The sequence below is a fragment of the Patella vulgata genome, chromosome 7 (genome assembly GCF_932274485.2).
Source record: "Patella vulgata chromosome 7, xgPatVulg1.2, whole genome shotgun sequence".
NCBI lineage: Eukaryota > Metazoa > Mollusca > Gastropoda > Patellidae > Patella > Patella vulgata.
Window position 1 is genome coordinate 49,884,597 of NC_065885.2, and position 23,936 is coordinate 49,908,532.

The 23,936-nt window shown below is 35.6% G+C and overlaps 1 protein-coding gene across 5 annotated transcripts in view; it reads right to left on the reverse strand.

The window, feature by feature from the left end:
- LOC126826646 (plasma membrane calcium-transporting ATPase 2) overlaps positions 1-22,755 on the reverse strand; it is a 119,648-nt gene extending 96,893 nt beyond the window's left edge. For 4 of the 5 annotated variants that reach the window (XM_050555620.1, XM_050555619.1, XM_050555612.2 and 1 more), the window contains exons 1-2: positions 22,599-22,755; positions 16,318-16,451 (exon numbers count right to left, since the gene is read on the reverse strand). The gene's annotated coding sequence lies outside the window, so the exon portion shown is untranslated. Of the gene's footprint in view, positions 1-4,496; positions 4,520-16,317; positions 16,452-22,598 lie in introns of those variants that run through there. The other variant, XM_050555613.2, reaches the window with a different exon arrangement.
- Between the last annotated feature and the right edge of the window lie 1,181 nt (positions 22,756-23,936).

Sequence of the window (23,936 nt, forward strand, 5' to 3'; positions counted from 1 at the left end):
GTGCAATTTCAGCCACGAAACTGTCAAACTGGTGTGTATTAGCTTGAATTGGAGTAGATAAAAGCAGGATATTTTAGTTTATTTATCAAAATAACTAGTTTAATTTACAAACTATAAAAAATTAGCAGTGAAAAGACACTAGTCCAGGACTAGCACGGCTAAATAGGTCACTAGCCCATAAGGTATTTTTGGTAGCCCTGGGCATCAGGCTAGTGGATTTTTACACCCCTGAATGAACATCTACATCAAGTTTAACCATTCTACCTCAATTAAAAGCAGAGTTGTTATGTTTCAAAGTCTTGACCAATCAAATAGCTTATCACTACTTAGCCTAAGCAGAAAATTCTCATCATCAAACTTAGTCAAAATATTGATATAATAAATCTATACCCAGAGTTTCATCACTCTCACTCAATTAGAACCAAAGTTACCGTGTTCCAAAATCTCAACCAATCAAATTGCTTACCTCTGCTTAGCCCTAGTGAAAAATGTGCATGATCGAACTCACCTAAAAAGCACCTACACCTACAATTAGAAGGAGAGTTATTGTGTTTTAAAATCTCAACCAATCCGATTGAAGTCTCTACTTTGCCTAAGCAGAAAATGTTCAGCATCGACCATTAAGGTATTAATGTAATGAAACTATACACAAGGTTTTACCACTTTCATTCAATTAGAATCAAGGTTTTCTTCGAAAGACGGGGGACAAAAAGAGTCAATTTTAGTGCACAAATTTAGATATTTAGTTGTACTGAATAAGTAAGAAATTGCAAATATGAACTAAGAATTCTTAATAAAGGTCAGAAATATCTTCCAGATAATAATACTGAAACAAGAATTAAATTTACTATACAGTTAATATGAATAGTTAAGTGTGTAAAAATATGTTAATAATAACACAAGCTGTCACACCATTAAATACTAACATTTGTTATCAATATTATCTAACCAGACCAGAACAAAGAACATTTCTTTATAGGTTTTTCACTTGAATTTGCTTTATTTTACACAAACAATTCTCAGATAGTCTGATATTTTATAAGTGTTCTGTCCACAGACAGTAGTCTGACCGATCAGCTGAACACTTAGTATTGATCACTCTGCATTATAACTAGCTTTTATTCTTATAACCTTTCTTATACTACCATATTCATTTACTAATTGGCTCGTCCAGACTTAAGGTTTAAGCGAACACTATCAACTTGGTGCCATCAACTTGGCTATTTATGTAGTTCTCTGAGAGTATTTACTTTCTCAGATGAACTATTTTGGTACGACAAGTTTAATCTGAATATTCTCACATATCGAAAGAAACAATGTTTACAGAATATCAAATTATTCATTTAGATAACAATTGCTTAGTTTAACCTTAAGACAGTGTGCCAAGTTTTAATTCTGAGATAAAATTTGGTCAGAGGACATACACGTAAGTCAGACCTATTACAGCCCCCAATTTAACCCAGGGTTCTCAATCCATTTTGAAACAAACCGGAGAGAATTGGGTCAAATCAGGTCCCGGTAAGGAAAAGGGATAATTATAAGCTTCCATTCCCTTTAATATAACCAGACTTTAACAAAGAAATTTTTGGTAATTTGTTATGGAGAATGTTGTATGTGATTACCACAAAAATAACGACAAACAGGTACAACTTTTGAAAATTTTCTATATTTAATTCACGTACCAGCTTGAAGTTCACGTCAGTAATATTCCTGAATAAATTACTGTCTTACTTATTTGATGAAACATTCGTATTTCATCAGTGGATGGTCTTAAATATTAGCATTTAATGCCGGTATCAGAAAATCAGGGGACATACCAGGATGTTATGGTCGGATATGCACGAATATCAAAAGGAATTGAAATCTCTGGGATATAAAGATATAATTTAAGTTTCATCAAACCAGATAAAAAAACCTGACCTCAAGAGGGTGCACAACCATGATATTACATACTTTTACACTATTTGCATACAAGGAGCGGCCATTTTGTCGAGCAGTTTTGTTCTGATATATTTAAACAATTTTTAAAATCGGATAAAAATTGTCAGATATAGCTATAGCTAAAATCGCGATTTTTTCATACAATCAAGGGTCATAATACAGGAACTTACGGTCCAATATGCGCAAATATCGAAATAAGTCGAGATCTTTGGGACATACATGTACACACGTTTAAGTTTTATCAAAATCAGATAAAAATTGTGACCTTTAGAGGTTCCACAACATAGGTATTACATACTTTTACACTATTTGTGTACAGGGAACAGCCATTCACGAAATTCAAATTATTTAATCATCGTTACAGTGTAACAGTGATATATGAGAAGGGTTTTTTTTTTAATCCAATAAAAAATTATGACCTCTAGGGATACCACAATCAAATTGGATAAAAATTGTGACCTCTAGACTGTCCACAAGCTAAAAACATGATTTTTTCGTACAATCAGGGGTCATAATCCATGAAGTTACAGTTCAATACATGTCAATATCGAAAGGAACTGAGATCTGTTAGAGATAAACCTATATATCAAGTGTCGACAAAATCGGATAATAATTGCGACGTGTAGAGCGTCCACAAACAAATTGTGGACATCCGGATGTCGTAACGGACAGGGGCGACGACAATATACATATTTAGTTCAGCATCGAAGAAGCTAGTATTTTTACTAACAAAACGTTGGATGAAATGATGTTTTTTTTTATATTGTATTCTATTAATTATTGTATATCAACTTATCTGAATATGAATTGCATCATTTTAAACTTAGTTAAAATTGATCACATCAAACCGTCTGTAATTGGTTTGTGTTACTGGTTTCTATTAATTAGAAGTTTCTCACATGAAAATGTGGGCATATAATTACACAGTAACTTTTAGCCACTTGTCAATGTGGAAATTATGGCAGGTTGTTTTTAAATGCAAGCTGAGTGATAAAAAATTTTCCCTGGTCCGATTTTGGGCTTGATCGAGCGCCTTAAAAAACAATGACTGCATACACATACATCATCAAACCTTGCGGACAATTTTGTTATTTCTAACTAAATGCTATTCCTGGAAGGTGGCCAAATTCTATGTGCCTTATCTTATGTAAATTTTACAACACTACTGTTTGATTATACAGTTTGTTACACCTGGCAACACAAGATGATAAAAAAAATTATAGTATTATTTACATCTACATTAACAGGGCTTGCAATGAGACACGAGTAATTATAGGCACACGCTACACAAGTAATTCAGTACTCGCACAAATATAAACAAACCAACAGTGAGGCTGAGCCCCCCACCCCCACCCCGATATCCCAAAATAAACAGATGACACATACTAATTAATTACAAATTTATCTTTTTGAAAAGTATTGAGCAATCAAGCTGATTATCTAATCTTAGTCTAAGCAGAAAATGTTCACGATCAAACTCAGTCAAGGTCCATCACTCTCCAATTTCCATCAGTTAGAATCAAAGTTATCTTGTTCCAAAGCATCAACCAATGAAATTGCTTAGCTCTGCTTAGCTTTAGCGGAAAATGTTAATCATTGAACATCTACCGCAATTAAACATTCTACCGCAATTAAACATTCTACCGCAATTAAAATCAAAGTTATGTTTCAAAGTCTTTACCAATCAAATTGCTTATCGCTACTTAGCCTGAGCAAAAAATTCTGATCATCCAACTTATTCAAAATATTGATATAATGAATCTATACTCAAGAGTTTAATCCCTCTCACCAATTAGAACCAAAGTTATTGTATTCCAAAGTCTCAACCAATCAAATTGCTTACCTCTTCTTAGCCTTAATGAAAAATGTGCGTGATTGAACTCACCTAATAGACACCTACACCAAGTTGGAACATTCTATCTCATCATCAAATTTAGTCAAGGTATTGATGTAATGAAACTGTACACAAAGTTTCACTTCTCTCGCTCAATTGGAATCAAAGTTATCGAGCTTCTAAGTCTTACCAAAACAAAGTACTTATCGCTCTGCTTACTCTCAGCAGAAACTGCACATTATCGAACCTAGTCAAGGTATTGATGTAGTGAAATTATACACCAAATTTTATCACTCCGCTTAATCAGAACCCAAGTTATTGTGTCCCAAAGTATCAACCAATCCAATTGCTTATCTCTGTTACCCTAAGCAGACAATGCTCATTTTCAAACTTCAAGGCATTCCCCTAATAAAGACCTACACCAAGTTTGAACATTATACCTCAATTAGAAAGAGAGTTATTATGTCCCAAAGTCTCAACCAATCAGATTTGAGTATCTACTTAGCCTATGGCAGAAAATGCTCATCGAACTTATTCAAGGTATTGATGTAATGAAACCATACACAAAGTTTCACCACTATCACTCAATTAATGTTACCGAGCTCCAAAGCCTCAACCAATCAAATCGCTTATTGCTCAGTTTACCCCAGTAGTAGTAGTTGCCATCAAATACAAGAACAATATTACTTGAAACCAGTAATCATATACTTGAGTGCTTTACCTGTTACAAGAATTTTATACAATAACTTTACAAGATGTGATCTTCATACTCTAATAAGTACTACTAGTAGTAATCTACATATATATGTGCTTTACCAGTTTACAAGATTTTTATACACCAGCATATTACCTTTAACTATACTATATGTGTGAAACCTGTCTATTCAATATTGGGTAAACTATAATTTACATTTTCTTTATACAGAATAATAATAGAAATATATTAGTTGGTCATCGGTAGCTACGACACTACCTTTCATTAATTCTGGTATTTTATTATGCTTGATATCACAAATTGACATACATGGAAATCTAGGTATGTTCTATACTGAACATGAAAATAAAAAGTTATGACCTCACATTAAAGAAGAATGAACTATAATCTAAGAAAGATATTGTGAAATATAAAAGATATAGATTAACCTATTTACATTACAAATACATAATTTACAGTAATTTTATAAATGTTTTCATATGAATATCTGTACATGTGCATACAAACATAGTTTGCCAGGTAACTACCCCAGGCCCTATTACACCATACAGTGATAACAAATTCTCATAATAAATCTTATGGTTGTGAGTTCAGTCCTCAATATCATCCTATGTGGAAGCAGACGTTAAGCGGGGCCTGCTTGTGTCAACCTTACAACTGAGAGCAACTGGCAATAGGCAACTGGGAGAAGCAGGATTCAAGTGAATGCAACTGAAAAAGGTCAACCTGGGCGCCTCTTACAACTTAAAGCAACTAGTTCAGTGTTTCCGCTAGCTTCAAAATTTGCCGGTACGGCATACCGGTAGGGATTAGAAATACCGATCATTCGTAATTTTACCGGTCTGATGAAAACAACATTTAATCAATCTTATAAATTTATTGAAATAAACACTCCATTGAAACAAATTGAACACACTTTAAACACAAATGTTATTATAAACGTCTGTCTTTAGAACTCTTAAATATTTGTCAGGCCTTTCCAAAATTAAACGGACGAGCTTCAGAATTGTGTGCATGCATGTTCAGGGTCATTAGGTTATTCATACGGTGCTGCGATAAACGATTACGCAGAGACGTGTGTATTAAATTTTGCAGACTAAAACCCCTCTCTGCTGGTACACTACTGACAGGAACTACCAAGGCTATAACAGCTGATGTTCCAAAGTCTGGAAATAGATCGGAAAAATCCGAAATGATAGTTTGACAGATGTCTTCAAGCGATTTTGTCCCCAGACCGAATAACACTCGCTTGAAATGGATGAAATCACGGGTTGCGCGCGCACGATCAATTATTACATCACCGTCATGAATATCTTTACAGAAAAAGTCCAATAATATATGAAGGGAATCCCCGCCAAACACATCAAGGTCGTTGTGGGCGTTAGGGTATCTTGCGGGATTTAAAACAATGTCCAGAGAATTCAATACGTTAAGGGAATCTTCGGGACAGCGGGTTTTTAGCGACTTCACCAAATCTAAGATAAAATTACTGCGGACTGTTTCAAATGCAGTTTGCGAACGGTCATCAGCGTGTGTCAGTATAACACCACGAAAACCCTCTGTATTTAGTGCCGTTTCATCGAAAATTCTCTTGAATTCCGATTCATTCTCTCCCTTTGCGGTTAGAAGTGCCTCTAATGTTTCTATAGTTGAATTGACCATGGGTCGTATCATGGAGAGATTGAGAGTTTCTCTTTGAAAAACTGTTACTAATTTTTCCATGCATGGAAGAACATCCGAAAGCATGTATGTCGTGGCTTTAAAAGAATACGTTTTTAAGATTTTCTGTAAACCAACAGCCACAGCATTTTTGCGGTCAGCGGCCTCTTCTTCGATCACCATAACCAAAGCATCCTGTGACGCAAGAGCCACGCGGTGAGCAATACAGTGAATGTGTATCAAAAACGAAGTGTCAGTTAGCAGTTTAACTCCTACACCATTCCGAATTCCTGTCATCACACTAGCTCCGTCACTACCCAAACCAATTACTTTATTTAAAGGAATTCCCCATTCTTTAAAAACTTCCTTTATTTTCTCAACGATACATTCGGCCATGCCACTATGAACTGAATAATTTCCTATAAATATTGTCTCGGCTTTCGCAGTGTTATTTAAAATTCGCAAAAATTTTATTAGTTTTTTTTCTGTGACTACTGCTAGCTATTTTATCTTTCAATTCGTCAACCGTTGTTTGAACCAAGGCCGTTTCCATATCTTCAAAACTATCGGAATGGGTGTAAATGACACCAGTTAACGCAGGGCATCCATTTTGTTTCTGCAATTGCATAAGTCCATTAAATTTACTAGTACAAATGTTCTCTTTGGCCATAAACAAAACCGTTCTCATCATTGCCGTTAAATTGTCATCATTTTTTTCTCGTGCTTGTGCCATGTGAGTTTGCATGTTAGATTTTTGGGAACGGATGAATAAGGCCTCCCGGTGACCGGCGCTATTTTTATGATCTTTTAATGCCGATTTCTGAATATTAGATCCACCCTTAGTAAAGCCATTTTGTTTTCCAGCTGCCTCGCAGTATACGCAAAACATCAATCCACGATCGCCTTCTTCAAAACGAAGCCATTTGAATTCTTCAAGCCACTGTTGTTGGAACTGCCTTGCTTTAGGTGCTTGCACAGGGGCAGTTTTACAAGCTTTCGATGTGCTGGGGCAGGGAGCATCATTATTATCAGCGACGACAGATGCATCGTCGCCGATATTTCTTTTGCATTTGTTATCACCGCCTCCGTTGAAAAAAGACGAAAGATTCGTCTGCTTTGACGCCATATTGTTCAGGTCAGGGCGACATTGAGCAGCGATTATCCAGACGGAAAAAAACGCATACTCAAGTTACTATAAATAGCACCGCTGTTTGACAGCTATTGCCACAAAGCTTTTGACACGAGAGATGAATGGAGAGATAAAGTAGAGCAGTTAATTTGTCGACGTTTATGTTTACCGGTCCCACGGACCGATGGAAAGATTATTTACTGGTACATGTTAAAATTTACCGGTATAAAACCGGAAAATACCTGTTATCGGAAACTCTGTAGTTCCAGAATTGAAACCAGTTGCCCATGTTCAACTAGCTGCCGTCGACATGAGAAGTCTTACAACTGGTGTCAACTCATTTCCATGGAAATAACATCACATGACAATAGATAAGTATCGTGTGACTTAATAAACAGGCAAATTGGAAGTGAACGAAAGCATCCACTTTTCAAATGTCGATGACATCGATAATAAATAGTAATAGTATTGTGGCAAGACCAACCCTGCCTTTGGACGGATTCTTCAAAGGTATTTGCCATTTTGATGATTACATGATTAATAAATTAACAGTCACATGTTAATTGTAATCGTTATCAGTTCTGAGTTGACATGAGCGCTCTCAACTCCGTTAAATTCAGTTGCTGATTTGATCAACATAAACACACTTGCATCTGGTTGAAAGCAATTGCTCCCAGTTGCAAAGTCAACATAATGCAGTGGACACATTAGCCGAATTATTCGACCGAATCGTTCGGCCGAATCAATCGGCGCCGAATTTTATTCGGCCGAATGGGTGGACACACTAGCCGAATGCTTCGCCCGATTCACCAGTCGATTGCATCACCTTTCCCGTCACATGATTAAACATGGCGGCGTCGATGTCTTCAAACTATCACGTGACTTCTCTGTATGAGTGGTGATTGGCTAATGAATTCTACATTCGGCCGAATGCTTCGGCGAAGCGGACACACCAGGCGAATATAATTCGGCCGAATATATCGGTGACGGTGGACACACTAGGCGAATTTCGACGCCGATTGATTCGGCCGAATCATTCGGCTAGTGTGTCCACCGCTTAAGCCCTGCCTAAAGCTCTACACCAGTGGTTCTCAACTTTTTTTTGCCAACGGCACACCTTGAAACACATGAAAAAATAGCGGCACACCTGGCTAAATATATTATGAAAAATATTTGAAGTTTGCAAAATAAATACATGGCAAGTCATAGACGGAATACAACCAAAGACAGACTAGTCAGACACATAGAATGAATCAAACTAAATAGAGAAAAGCACAGTCAACTAGCTGGCTTCTTTAGTAAGAAATTTATTTAGTGTGCCATTGAAAATTTTGTGGCACACTTAGGTAGATCTCGTGGCACACCTGCGTGCCGCGGCACACTGGTTAATAATCACTGCCCTACACACACAAACAAATTCTCAATAGTGTACAGCGACTTACAACGCCTGTGTCTATTTCTTCTATCATTAAATAATTCCATGAAAGCTATTATTGTGATTTCATAATTTGTATCGTTTAACCTCTTATAGTCAAAACCATTATACAGCTGTCTATGATATGGGGTTTAACGTCCTACTGTTCTGCTCGCGGAATTCGGCACTCAAATCGGAATTTGAAATCTCACACGGAAAAAGAAGGAAAAGCCGATATTTGCTGATATTAAACAAAAAACTCAAAACAATTTTATATTCATTCAAGTATTTCATCTTTTTATTCATAAAAATCAAATATATTGAACGATACAGCATGGTTTTATTACTATTTTAGTATCTTGCTACTTTCATTTCATCCCTAAATACAATTACTCTGTAGTTGAATTTAATAATGTACTCTATATCTAGGGCCTATATGTCTTAAAAAAGCTCTAGTCATTTTATAAAAGAAAAAAATAGTTTCATTTACTTTTTCTTTTACTGCCGGATTTGTGACCCGTGTTTAGCCGCTTTAACCATGTGACATCACAAATATTCTCGAAGTTTGTCAGGATAACTTGTGACTACAACCAGCAGGCAAGAAAAATTGCTTTTTCTGCTAAAAAGATGAAATGAGCACAGAAGGTGAACTTTCCTGTTTTTTAATTTGGGAAACTGGTTTGAAAAATAACTAGTCATTGCACATTAAAAGTTATTCACAATTTAATATTTGTTATCATTGATTTAAAAAATCAAACACAGATCCTATTTCATTCTTCATAGTTCAAAATTTTGTTTTACTTCACTAGGATCTGGAAGAGTTGTTATATTACCGGCATTCTAGTTGAAGTGAGGGATTAGCTTCATTGATTAAACAATGTCTGATGTCATAGGTCAAAAGCCGTTCGTACGACCGTTTGTTCTTCAGATCATAAATCAATTGCAAAAAAATTCTACAATTATTTTTGCTTTTATGATTAAGTATTTCCAATTCAAGACAAAAATTGTTTTTACCTCACTTTTTACCAATTTCAAATAATGAATATTAAACTATGTAATATAAAAGTAATAAAATAATATTGTAGTGATCAGCATACTAATTAAATGTAGGATTTTTCCTTTTCTCTCTGGCAAATGTAAATTTTTCATTTTAAGACTCATTTGCTAAACTTTCAGAATAAATCACCAACACAAGCATGTTGCAATATTCTTTAGTCATTTATATACTACCACCCACATGTACTATAAATAGCCAATATTGCCAATACATAATGAACATGTAAAGGCTTACATCTAACCATGTGTAATCTAAAATAAAACTGCTATCTTATGATGAAAACGTATGAATAAATTATAAAGTTCTATGTTCATATTTGGATTTAAAAGAGCTAAATCGCTAATATTTTGGACCTAGAAATTGACACAAATGGGTCGCAAAGCCTATAATAATTTAATATGAATGTCTATAAACTGATTTACATTCAATCGTTCCGGTTTTCACTCTAATTCCAAATCATTTATGTTGGGTGAAATACGCCAGAAATCTCAATCAAGTGGCAATCTCTTGTGTCTGGTTATTCCAGTCGACACTGATAGTATTTATTGCACATGCCCTCCAGGATAAAAATCAGGCCTTCACGTGAATAAATTTCTGGAGAGTCAAAAAAAGCTTTCCTGAAATTGGAAAAAGAGGAAATCGCTCTACTGAATCTCTTGAGGAGAGCTTTGTTAGCATTTTTGATAAAGTCCAGAGATTTTAATCCATTTCGAAACCAACCGGCCAGAATTGGGTCAAATGAGGTCCCGGTAAGAAACAGGGTAATTCGCAGTGGTTGTTTTTTGTATTTTAGAGGAGAGCCGAAAAAAGCTCCCCTTAATGAGCAAATTGAAAAAATCGCTCCCCTAAAAAAAGCTCTCCCAGTTTTGATAAGAAGAGTGATTTAGAAATTAAGGAGAATGATCTGATATTAAGGAGAGGGATTAGTTGTTTGTATGGGAAATAGTTCTGAAGATCAATAACTGCGTGTAAGGGGGTCATTCTTGGTTACATATAAATGATAATAAACATCGTTTCTGCTAAATAATAGCACTCGTAGTCGTACGGTAAAGTCAAACTTCTACTGTCGTCCATAACTACAGTACATACGGTTTTCCAATAGAAATACTTGTCGACATTTCTAAATATATATAGCTTGTATAAATTTTGTTTAAAAACATAACCCCTATTCAAAATATAATCATAAACGACTGAAAATTCCATCAAAATATACATTCTCCACGCAAGTCTCGCTATCCAGCATTCGACTCTGCCGTCGGCTCGCGTACTATACTATTCAAAAAAAGTAGGGGATATTTGATTTTGGGGGCATAATACTAAAATATGCAAATGACTACGAAAAAAGTCACTATAGAACCTAACAGAAGAAACATATCCAGTTACATGTGACGCCCAAACGCACCAATAGCTACCGCATGAAATGAAGGTGATGCTTGGGATCATCATGGGGGTCCAACCCAAGATTTGCACGACTCTGACTTTGAATGTTACAGTCATTGTGGCATTGAATTCCAGGGTGGAAACATCAGTTTAATTGTTTTAGTGACCAGAAAACAAATTTTGATATGCGTCGGCTTACCCAAAATGAAAGGTTACGTGCCCTTGGCATGCTACAGATCGGCACAACACAGGCAGTTGTGGCGCGGACGATGAATGTTTCTCAGTCTGTCATAAGCAGGCTATGGTCCAGATACCGTGATACACAATCTGTACAGGACAGACCACGCTCAGGTCGACCAAGGGCGACAACTAAAGGCCAGGATCGATTTATCCGTACCTTGGCCTTGAGAAATCGTGTCATCACAGCAAATCAGATCAGCGCTCGTCTTCAAACAGACACTGGTGTGAGAGTGAGTGGCCAGACGATTCGGAATCGACTGCATAGGGGTCACCTTCGCGCCCGACGTCCTCGCGTGATCCCTTGTTTGAGAGATCATCACATTCAGGCAAGACGTCGTTGGTGTAGGGATCGTCAACACTGGGATAATCGACGCTGGAGCAATGTGATGTTTTCAGATGAGTCAAGGTTCACTGTTGATTTTTTGGACAGACGTAGGAGGGTGTGGCGTCGTCGAAACGAGCGCTTCCAAGACGTTAACGTCATCAGACATGATCGATTTGGGGGTGGTTCTGTTATGGTGTGGGGAGGCATCACTGTTGCTGGAAGAACGGCTTTACATGTTGTTGCAGGGCGTGTTACAGGCCAGTACTACCGGGACAACATCTTGGCAGTCCATGTTGTGCCGTTCGCACGACGTCATGGCCGCCGTTTCATCTTCCAGGATGACAACGCAAGATGTCACAGGGCCAAGATCGTTACAGGTTACCTCCAACATCAGAACATCACCACATTACCTTGGCCAGCACTGAGTCCCGACCTCTCCCCCATCGAGCATGTCTGGGACATGCTTGGACAGAGGTTACGTCAACGTCAACAACGTCCTGCCAATGTCCAAGAACTTGCTGCTGCGTTGCAACAGGAATGGGACAATCTGGACCAAAATGACCTTAGACGTCTCATTAGGAGTATGCCACGTCGGATCAATGCTTGTTTGGCAAACAGAGGAGGATTTACCCGTTACTGACTTGGTTGTGATGCTGTGGTAACTTTGCTGTTTGACCCCGGGTATCATTTTACCCTTATAATGGTCAGTCTGTGCCTTACTTAGTCTAACGATCATTTGGAATAAATCGATGAATGTGAACTTCATTTCATTTTGTCATTTGTTTCTTCGTCAGTTTCATTAGGTGACTTTAATAACACTTAAAAATCAAATATCCCCTACTTTTTTTGAATAGTATATAAAGGTTTGACCCGGAGGTCATCGATCACGTGATTTACTACTTGATCAAAAATGGCGCCTGCTAGCGAAATGTTCTTGGCGTTATAAACACTTTATGATTTTAGTCAATTCGAAATGTTTATCCCGCAAAGTGATTTTTCTATCATATTTCAAACATGTCGAGAATTCTTTGATTTGGATTAACCACAGACATTTCTAAATTAATTGTTGGGCCTGTCGATCGCTTAGTAGGCCTACAGATAAACAAACCCACGTGTATTAATCTATGTCATTGAGTCTTATATTCTAAAATTTGCACGGCGACATGCGCAGTTCGTATTTCCGACCATTATACCCCGTAATCTTACGCAAAAGAGTTCCCTGTAATATTTGTAAATACATTGTTACTTTGCAATTGTGACACCATTTCTATTTCAATATTGTAATAGTATTAAATATATTATCATTTATTTGTTTTAAATCGTAATGTTTATCATGAGCCGTTAGCAGAGGCTAGTGTGGACTGCAAGGGAAGACAACTCTGTTTGGGAGATTGCAAAATATAATCTATTTCTTCCAGAATTATTCTCATTAGAAATTTTCACGTGCCATCTCTCGTAATTTCTCACATCTTGCGAGAGTCCTACTTTTCATTTCAGTTAAATTAACCAATGGTGCACAGGCGCCATCTATTTTTAGCAACATATTCATCGGAATTTTATTAACTTGTGCGATCACATTATACTAATCAAATACACCAAATAAATCTTCACAATGACAGCATGGTGGCACTCGGAATGTAAGTCTTTCACACTCTTTTGAAAAAAAAAAACCAAATACATGTCCATGATTTACAGATATGGAGAGCGATTTTCAATTTTAAGGCGAGGGAGAAAAACCTCCCCTCGGTCGACATTCGGGTGCGCGACAGGCGCTCGAGAGCGATCGCGCGCCTCAAAAAACAATGACTGAATTCGAAGCTCCCGTTAACTTTAATATCTGACTTCAACAAGTTCAAGTCAGTAATATTCCTGAATAGACTACTGTCTTCGTTTATCATCAGTCGATCGAAATTAGGATTTATCAACTACGGCGAAAATAAGCTGATGCGACAGCATGACATTTCTTCATATTTAAAACACAAATTAATGTTTTTGTCTATCACGTAACTTACAATATTTTTTTCATTCGTGGATGAAAGACAAGCCACACAATGATCACGTGACTCCCATGATTGAAATTGCTTTATATAAAATAAAATTCCGTACGACTATGCCATGGCCTTAAATAAAAAGGGCAATATTTTTAAGAATAAATCCCTGTCAGCATGTGTAAAAAATAAAATTGAATAAAACTATAACACTATTTAAAAATAAATCTTGCAATGCTGGTTTATTGACCTAATTCCAGCCAATGCATGTCACGTGTTATCGGGAATCTGAAAGCATTGAAGATCTTGACGGAAAAATATATTAGTTATTAATATTTGTTTCTCGGGATATCCGGTGTTCTATCAGGGATTATTCAATGAATATTTAAATTTAACTAACAACAGGTCAGTGAAACCATAAAATGCATTATCCAATTATTATTTTCAAATCTACCTAGAATTCGTACGGATCGAGAGTCGAAAACGGGGCGCGAAGCACGAGATTCACAATCCATGCGGAGCGAGATGTCTTCCTTCGCCACGTGGTTTATTATTACAAAGGAAACTTAGTGGACCTGTTATGAATAACCAGCAGGCTTGTTGGGTTTTTTTTTGCCGAATTATCAAAATTGCCGTTAAATGTGCTAATTACTTGGATTATGAAACGGATGGCGGATTCTCACTAAGGTATGCTGTTATTGTAGCCGGCAAGCAAGTTGATTGTCAATATGATATTGACAGTATTTTTCGTTACCAGTATATTTTTCCTGGTTATTTTCTTTGAGGGGAGTCAAATTAGACATTGAGGAGAGCTATAAAAAGTGCACCTCGACTGACATCCAGGCGCGTCCAGGAGAGCGAGAAAGATCGCGCTCCTTTTACGTGAAGGCCTGAAAAATACGGCGTTACCGTTTGTTGACATGACTTGAGGAATATGTCTAGCCTCGTTCTTTAAGTCCCTTGTTACAAATGGCGCTGAAATGCATTACTGTACCAATGGTAAAATGTTTATTTTGTCTTAAATATTGGACATCAGGCGCCCATCTTTTCTCGGTAAGATCACAACATGAATGTTGATTTAAATTGATAAATAATTTGTGTTTTCAATGTTGAAGATTTTGGATGATATTGAGTTAGAGACTTTAACCGAGACTACACAGGGATAACTGTTGGCAAATGTGGGCATATAAAAAGTAATGGGTAATGGTAATTAATTACATTGCTACAAATGAGAAAGTAATTGTCATGTGACCCAATACACCACGTGACCCAGAGAAGCATTCTCATTGGTTCAAGGCCTTGAACACTGTCCTACCATGTTCAAATTAATGTGCATGCTCAAACACCATCCAACCTGTTCAAGCTTGTCCAAGTTTGTTCACAGTTGTTCAAATTCCCATACACACGATAGGACATTTTCCTGCGAACATCATCCTACAAATGTTGGATGATGTTCTTGAACAAAAGTAGGATCGTGTAAAATGGCCTTTAGGAATTCCTTATGTTCAAGTAACATAGTTTAATGCAGCAACAAAAAGATACCATGTTGATGGCCAGAAAATGGAATCTAGTAACATCATGCATTGGCATTTCCAAAGCACCAAGATTGTTGAACATCAAAGGTATGCCAATTGCCAACATCAAGTATTATGGATGGAGTTCTGCTAACATTTGACATTATAATTTTCGTGATTTGAGTGTTCACAAGGTACTACAAACTGAAACAAGTGCCTTAACTCTGGAAGTAATTTACAGAATGGTTGAAATCAACAGGCTTTTTCATTTTACTAATCATGATCAAAAACTGTTTAAAGATTTTTGGCAAAGCAGAGGTTACTCTGGAATGGAAGATCGTAGAATGCCTCGAGATCTAAAAATCACGCTGGAGTGATCAAATGTATTTCGCCACATATTTTGCGGGAACTATTTAACACTGCCAAATTTCTATCCGAGACAATGCCATGTTGAAGGCTTACGATCTGACAAAAGCATTATTTTGAAAATGTTTTTGGTTTTATATTCTTTTTAATTATTTTAAACATACATGTAACTGTCAATGTTTTTAAAAAGTTCTGGCAAAATTCTCAAATAAAAATGTAGAAATGTGCATCTAGGTATTCTTTAAATTGATAATTCCATGTCTCAAGGATAATTTTGGACCTGAATAAATGAACAGTGATGTGATGGTGACATCGAAAATCAACCTGGGCTTTGTGGGGAGAATTCATCTTATTGGGAACGATGTCGCATACATGTACTATTTTGAAAACAAAGATCAATGTTAATAAAATTAAGCTTTAATTTGTGGGTGCGCTGCAAGCGCGGCGCAGCGCCAATCCATCAACTTTCAAGGCGCGGCTTGTGTTTACATTTAACAGGTGATTTCCTCTTATTTGAACCATGCTCACTTATCAATAGCAAAATTTCCCTATAGAATTTTGGAATATCTATTGTATTATTGATGTTACTGAACCTAACAACTTGAATACGACTCCTTTCTTAACCGGTTTTAAGTGGTCAAATTTCATCTTCCACAAATCAGCTGATATAGATGTTACAATGTTGATGTTTTCTAGACTATTTGCACATTTATGTCAAAAAAGATTATTTTATGATAAAAATTCCACTGACTCACCTTCGATCTTGTGGTTTAATAAATAAACTACAATCATAAATTTCTGGTCAAATTATTGAATTGATAAAAAGGAAATGGACACCACGTCCTACAAGATGATCTGAAGTCTAGTATTCCCTCATAATTTTCTAGATCTGAAAATAAATCATAAAAATTTGAAAGGATAGTTAGTTTAAACAATATTTTATTTCTGAGTGAGTCAAAGATATATTTAACATACTATATATAGATACAATAACAAGCTTTGCTGCTTATGTAAAATCGCTTCCTCCATAAATAATGATCATTACTGAGTGCTTCTGGCTATAAGTTTTTGAATATTTGGAGATCCATGTACCCAGTTAGTGTTATAGAAACACCATTAACAGTGTTAGTCACCATCCTGAGACAAGGGTTAAAGTTGCCACACTAACCCTTGACACCACTTCTGATTAGTTACTGGGAAATAAAGTCTAATTTTCTTCGTAGAATATCTTTAATGCAAGGGTAATACAAATGATGATCCTGGTCTCAGTAATCAAGAGGAATAACTATAAGAACAGCAATAATTGTCAGGTGTCTTCTTTTCAAAAAGCTTATCAATAAAAAGTGCAATGATGATTGTGCCTGAAAGAATGTTACAGGGTTAGGTAAATCAAGGGAAGATCTGTGGGAGTACTTGTCAGAAACGATTTAAAATCAATAAGCATATTTCATTTAATAAACTGAATAACCTTATAATTTTGCACAAAAATCCATTTAAAAATGGCAACTTCAAGTGTTAATGAAGTTACACAAATCAAGCGGGAGTAACTTGGGCAGCCAATAACGGTCAAGATAAAATCAGAATTAATACAGGTAGGCATTTCCACCAATCAGAGCGTAAATCTCTGATCTATGATGACAGGGAAGCCCTATAACATACAGAAATGCTTTGGACAGATCAGTTTTTTATCTCAATTCTCAGTAAGAACTATAATAAACCATACACAATTTTAATTATAATAGAAATGAAATGGGGTTGAACGACCTACATGTACATGTACTGTTCCGCACCGATTGGGCTAATGAAGAGGGAATTATAAAAGATTCATTACCAACTGCAAAGTGATTTGTTTACTATCTATCATGGACAAGAAGGCAAAAAATGCCTTGGCAAAAACAATGCTAGTTTACATATTGCAATAAAAGTCTTAAACATCAAAAAAATTAAATCATTATACTTTGTCACTGAGAACAGATATGTACCTAATACCTTTCTGTACAAAATGGCCATGTACAGTAAGTAATTTAATCAGAAACACATGTTCTGGTGTCTAAGTCTTTCATTCACAATACTCTATTACGTCTATATCTTATCTTATCACTTGGTTAAACACACTGTGTAAATATTTGAATAAAATGTTGGGCAATATAACGTAAGCCTAAAATAGATCTACATGTGGGATAAAAATAGACATTTGACGTCATAGGTGTAGAGCCTTGACACTGTTGTCAACCCCAACGTCACACATCAGTACTAGCAACACACACGACAAAAGATAAAGCAGTAATTTACATCCACATTAATTCATATTTACATAAAAAACAAATTAAAAGTTAATATAACTATATTCATGTCAAGTATTGTGCATTGTTTGATTATTAATGAAGCGAATTGTGGATATTTCAGGGATTTCTATGGTGTATGGTATGACAGGGTATTGGGTTTAAAATGTGATCTGTGGTAGAAAATCAAAAGTAAAAGAGAAAATTATTATCTAAGGCAACACTAATTTGAATTTTTGCTCATTGGGAATCCCCATTACCGGTAAAAATTCTAACTCCACTTTCTTCTGGAAGAAACTTATTTAAAAACAAAAAGTACTTCGTGTTGTTCTCAAAAGCTTTTACTTTCAAAAAGCTAAATTTTGAAATTTTAACAAACCATAAATTAAATACACATGTATTTATATAGCACACGTGAAGTCATAGATGAAGACCCCTGAAGAACTAAAAATTAAAGTGGTTTGGCCTAAAAGGTATATTTCACTGGAGGAAACTTTATGGATTCATTCTGAAAAAATTGACACCTGTTTAACTTTATATCGTCCTACATGTAATTCTACTTTCATCAAATGAATTTCTACTTTCTACTCAAGATTTTGTTCCGCAGATTTTCTCCAAAATAATTTCTTTTACCAACTGGCATATTACATCATGTAAAACAGGATCATAATTTTATTTCAATATTTTGCATGTAAGTAGGAGTTCCTATGCAATGGAAAGAAACTGAAGTTGTTGCATGGACAAAGAAAATCCATTGGGAGAAAATCTGCAGTAAAACCTTGGCAGTAGAAAATCTGACGTAGACGGTCTATTAAAGTTAAAAGTTTACATCAAAAGGAGAAATTTAGTCGATGAAAGTAGAATTCTGTCGATTTAAAGTTAAAAAGGTGGAAGTTTTCAGGTTTTCTCTTTTGCTTATAATTTTTTCTAATTTCTACTCTAGATTGCATTTTGAACCAGATACACTGCCATTGTAACTATCTAGGATGATGATTTTCCATTTCAAATAACTTTATAATTTATTTTGGATAGATTGCATTTTGAACCAGATACACTGCCATGGTAGGGTACACATACATTGTAACTATCTAGGATGATGATTTTCCATTTCAAATAACTTTATAATTTATTTTGGATAGAAACTTAATTTCTGACTATTTCTATTATACAAGATTTATTTAAAAGCTTGGTATCTAGTATCTCCCAATTTAAAGTCAACAAGCCAACAGTGATGTTGATGTCCCCCGCCGAAATCCCAAAATAAATAGATGACACATAATAATTAATCACACATTTATTTTTTTCAAAAATATCGAGCAATCAAACTATACACTAAGTTTCATCACTCTCTATCAGATAGAATCAAGATTATCTGGTCCTAAAGCATCGACCAATGAAATTGATTAGCTTTGCTTAGCTTTAGCTCGAAATGTTAATCATTGAACTCAGTCAAGACATTCACCTAATGAACATCTACATCATTTTCATCATCAAACTCTATCAAGGCATTCACCTAATGAACGCCTACACCAAGTTTGAACATTCTACCCCAATTAGAAGGAGAGTTATTGTTCCAAAGTCTCGACCAATCAAATTGCTTATCGCTCTGCTTACCCTTTGCAGAAAATGTTCATTATCGAACTTAGTCAAGGTATTGATGTAATAATGCTATACACCAAGTGTCGTCACTCTCACTTAATTAGAACCAAAGTTATCGTGTCCCAAAGCATCAACTAATCAAATTGCTTATCTCCGCTTACCCTAAGCAGAAAATTCTCATCTTCGAACTCCATCAAAGCATTCACCTAATAGACACCTACGCCAAGTGTGAACATTCTAACTCAATTAGAACTAAATAATTGTGTCCCAAAGCATCAACCAATCAAATTGCTTATCTCTGCTTACCCTAAGCAGAAAATGTTCAATTAGAACTAAAGTTATTGTGTCCCAAAGCATCAACCATTCAAATTGCTTATCTCTGCTTACCCTAAGCAGAAAATGTTCATCTTCAAACTCTCATCAAGGTATTGACCTAATAAACACCTACACCAAGTGTGACGGACAGACAGACGGATGGACAGACAGATGGACAAACCCATTTTAATAGGGGACAATTATTTTTGGATACTAGTGACCTCTATGATATGACTTTCATCAGTGGGGGACTGGAGAATGAGTAAAGAGAAAGTTGCTATTTTATTTCATAGTTTACAATGTGCTAAAATTACAAAACACAAGGTACTTCTGCGAAACCGCCAACCAGAATGTTTTATGTGTAATCATAGTCACTAAGAATACATGGCAGATAAAAATAATTTCAAACACAAGACAGACCATGATGAGAAACAATTAATTTTAATTACTCCAAACTGTCTGTAAGTTTACATCTTTTTAAGGTCTAAGGTTTTATCCAGTATTTTTGACAGTTAATATAATGAATTCAACACTTTTATACAGGTATATGTGTTACGGTACACAAATTCAAGCTGAGCAACAAGCAGACAGTGACGTCATGTTTAGCGTGAAAATGACTGCACTCATCAACATCATAATTCAATTCTTTAATATCTGTTTGTAATTATCAAGCTCAAGCAGTATAATTTGCTCTAGAAAAGCACAATATCATCTGTTGAATATCATTAGTATGTCCGTTGGTTTTTTTTAACAAATCAATTTGTGATGGTAAAATGAACATGGAATTAAACAAGAGTTATCCATATAATTGGAAAAATGGTTTGTGACGAGATTCTAGTGTTGTATGAAATATATTCAGAACTTTAAAACACATGAGGCTCATAAATGAAATTACCCTCTCAAATGTTTGGATCCAAACTTATTCTTTAATTTTATACAGCTATAATTTTCCTAAAGGAGACATTGTACATCTTTGATTTTCAGTAGTATAGGTTACAATTCACAATGTATCTAAATGTATTCACAATTAACAATGTATGATTGTATACATGTATATTGACAATTCACAATGTATCTATTGAAAATACAAATAGAAGGAATTCATTTGGAAATTAGACTAAATTAAGACTTGTCTTGGAAAGTGTGTTAGATAGCATAGGAATGGAGTTTAAAATTTTGTCCACACAAGACCTGACATTTTGAGACTAACATTAGGTTCTCTTTTTCTATAGGCGGTAAATTATACCACAAATTATGGTACATGTACTGGAACTGGAATTAAAGGAGGCAAATCTTTAACTCTATATCATCCACAGTCTTCGACATTGCAAACACGACTTATTGGTCAGTTTAAATCAACACTGATATTGTTATCTTACCGTGAAAAGATGGGCTTCTGACGTCCAATATTCAAGACACAATGAAAATTTTTAAATTGGCACACAAATCGCGTGCCAGAATGCATTTGACCTCCATTTGTAATAAAGCGACACGAGGAACAAGGCTTAAAACATCCCGCAGAAGAATACTACCGGTTGAGACTGGAATAGCCAGCCGCCAAAGACTGCCAATCAATTTGTACTCTTTGACTATTTCGTTGAACATAACTGATTAGAAATTACAGTAAAAACAAAAACGACTGAATTTAAATCAGTTTACATGTATATACATGCATATTACATTATATGCATTACGACCCATTTGTGTCCATTTCTAGGTGCCAAAGACTAGCGATTTAGCTCCTTTAGTGACCGTTACATGTGTAGTCTACACATTTTTCTTTTACTATTACAAAACAATCTACCCAACTACTTATCTTACATTAATATATGTAATATCAATCTCTATTTTAATATAAGTCAAATGAAATGTACAGTTATATCATTTTTAGCCAATAGAAGAAATTGTAAGAATCTTTTGTGACATTTTCACTAAATATTTGAGGTAGTAATATCTTTTATTTCATATCATTATTGAAGAATTGTGCCTCCAGCCCTTTTTACATCACATGCTAAGAACTGCAGTAGCTACTAAGCTAGGTGAACAGTTTTTATTAAATCGTAAGGGAATATTTTTGGCTAAATTTGACAGAAATGATCGTAAAGCCATATCATTCTTACATCAAGGCAATGTCAATTTAACAAATTTATTCAGACTTATATTCAATGAATAGCATCAGTGAGTAGACTCAGTTAGCATTATGTTCAGCATAGTATTATTGATGCGCGAGTGTTTACAAAAAATCAATGATTATTTTCCTGGGATTACTAATTCTTGAAAAGATTATATTAATTTTGTACAAATTACACAGGGTACATATCTGTGGAAAGGAAGAAACTCTGTAATAATTGTATTGAATACCAATTACCCATTGCTAGATATATGATGACCACCAGATCTGATTTATTTTGGCACGATCCTGACAGATCTAGCGCTGGGAGTATAGCGGCATACATTAACCGCCACACCGATATTATTAAATACCAAACGGGGATTTTACAGGCACAATCATTCCATTCATTTGTAAGCGTAAGCATAAGTTGTTTATGTGTATTATTTTTACATGCATTAGCATTATAACCAGACTACTTAGTCTACCTCATTAACAAGAACAAGAAAAGAAAACGCCTGAACAGGTGCTTGTCAAACATGTTTCGTAGGAAAAGGCAGCAGCCATGATTGAAAATGGTGCCTACCATCTTAGCCGGTAACCTCTTAGCTTCAGCTCGTCAACACCCCTACCTTTTCAAAATATGAACAGAAAAAAATGCAAGTTGTAGTTTAGTTTGTATGGTACTCCAAATCAATGGAAAACTATCGAAGATTAGCAAATAACTCACCTAGAAGGTCTACACTGTTTGAGATACCCCTCTTGTACTGTGTCACGTGACCAAGTCGAGGCTTTCCAGTGATTGGCTTTATATTTATTATTCATTCAGAGGCATGTCTCTCCAGTAACTCTGACGTCAAAGGATTTCCCGCGACACTCAAAAGTAATGATAAAGTTATGAATAGTGTATTCGTCGTAATTAATGTACGTCGTGTCTATATTACTGTTTCGTCATTTTAGAAATCAAATGAACCCATCTCCAGATATCGCTATACGTAGGCAACATAATTTGCCATTATCCCGTCAAATCATTTTGTGACTGAATTTTCGCCCATTGAGGTACATATATCACTCAGAGCGGCGAAAGCATGGACTTATGATATTATCATTTCATATGTCCATGCCTTCGCCGCTCTGACAGAACCAGGAACATGACGAGTAGGCTATAGCAACAAAAAGTATTCAATAAAGTATAAAGGTCACAAAGGTGTAAAAAGTTTTAACTTTGCGTCTCGAGGACACCAGCTAGCTTTCTTAAAACTATCTTCAGTTAGGCTTCTCAAAATTGTAATGCTTGTTCGAATATAAATTATAACCCATCCCCGCGATTGAAATATTCGCATCCGTCCTCTGTGGGGAAACAACAGACGACAAATTACTGTCGACACGCAACTCGACAACACTATGCATGCACTCATTCTATGACGTATTGACAGGTGCTTGTATGACGTCACAATAGATATATTCTATCCACGGAGGTAATCTACATGATAATATTATACACCTCAATCTTCCTATCGCACTAATGGGGAACATCTTATAATTCTATGTTGCTGTATTAGTTATTCTTTCCTTCGTTTATTTATTTCTTTATAGGGCCTACCCGTTTATTAATTCATTCGACTCATAACGGCCCCAAACCAAAACGGCCAAAGAATTTTGGTTATAACGGCCAAAATATTTGGTCATAACGGCCAAACATTTTAGTCACAACGGCCGAATAAAAATGTTATATTATGTATTAAATAATATTTATTAACATAAATATGGCACAATATAAATACCTACATTTCATAATAGATAATATTTAAATAGACATTTATTTAATACATAATTTACATAGAAATGAAATGAAATGGGGTTTAACATCCTACTGTTCTCCTCCGACTGTGCTAATGAAGACGGGCATACGCCATGCAGTGTTCTATGCCGGATATTTTCCCGGACAGCGGCCTACTCTTATGTCGATATCCAACTGTCAAGGGATCTTTTACATGCATGCCAATGTGTACACGGGACTTCGGTTTTTCGTCCTATCCAAACGACTAGGCAGCTGTCTCGTGTCCTT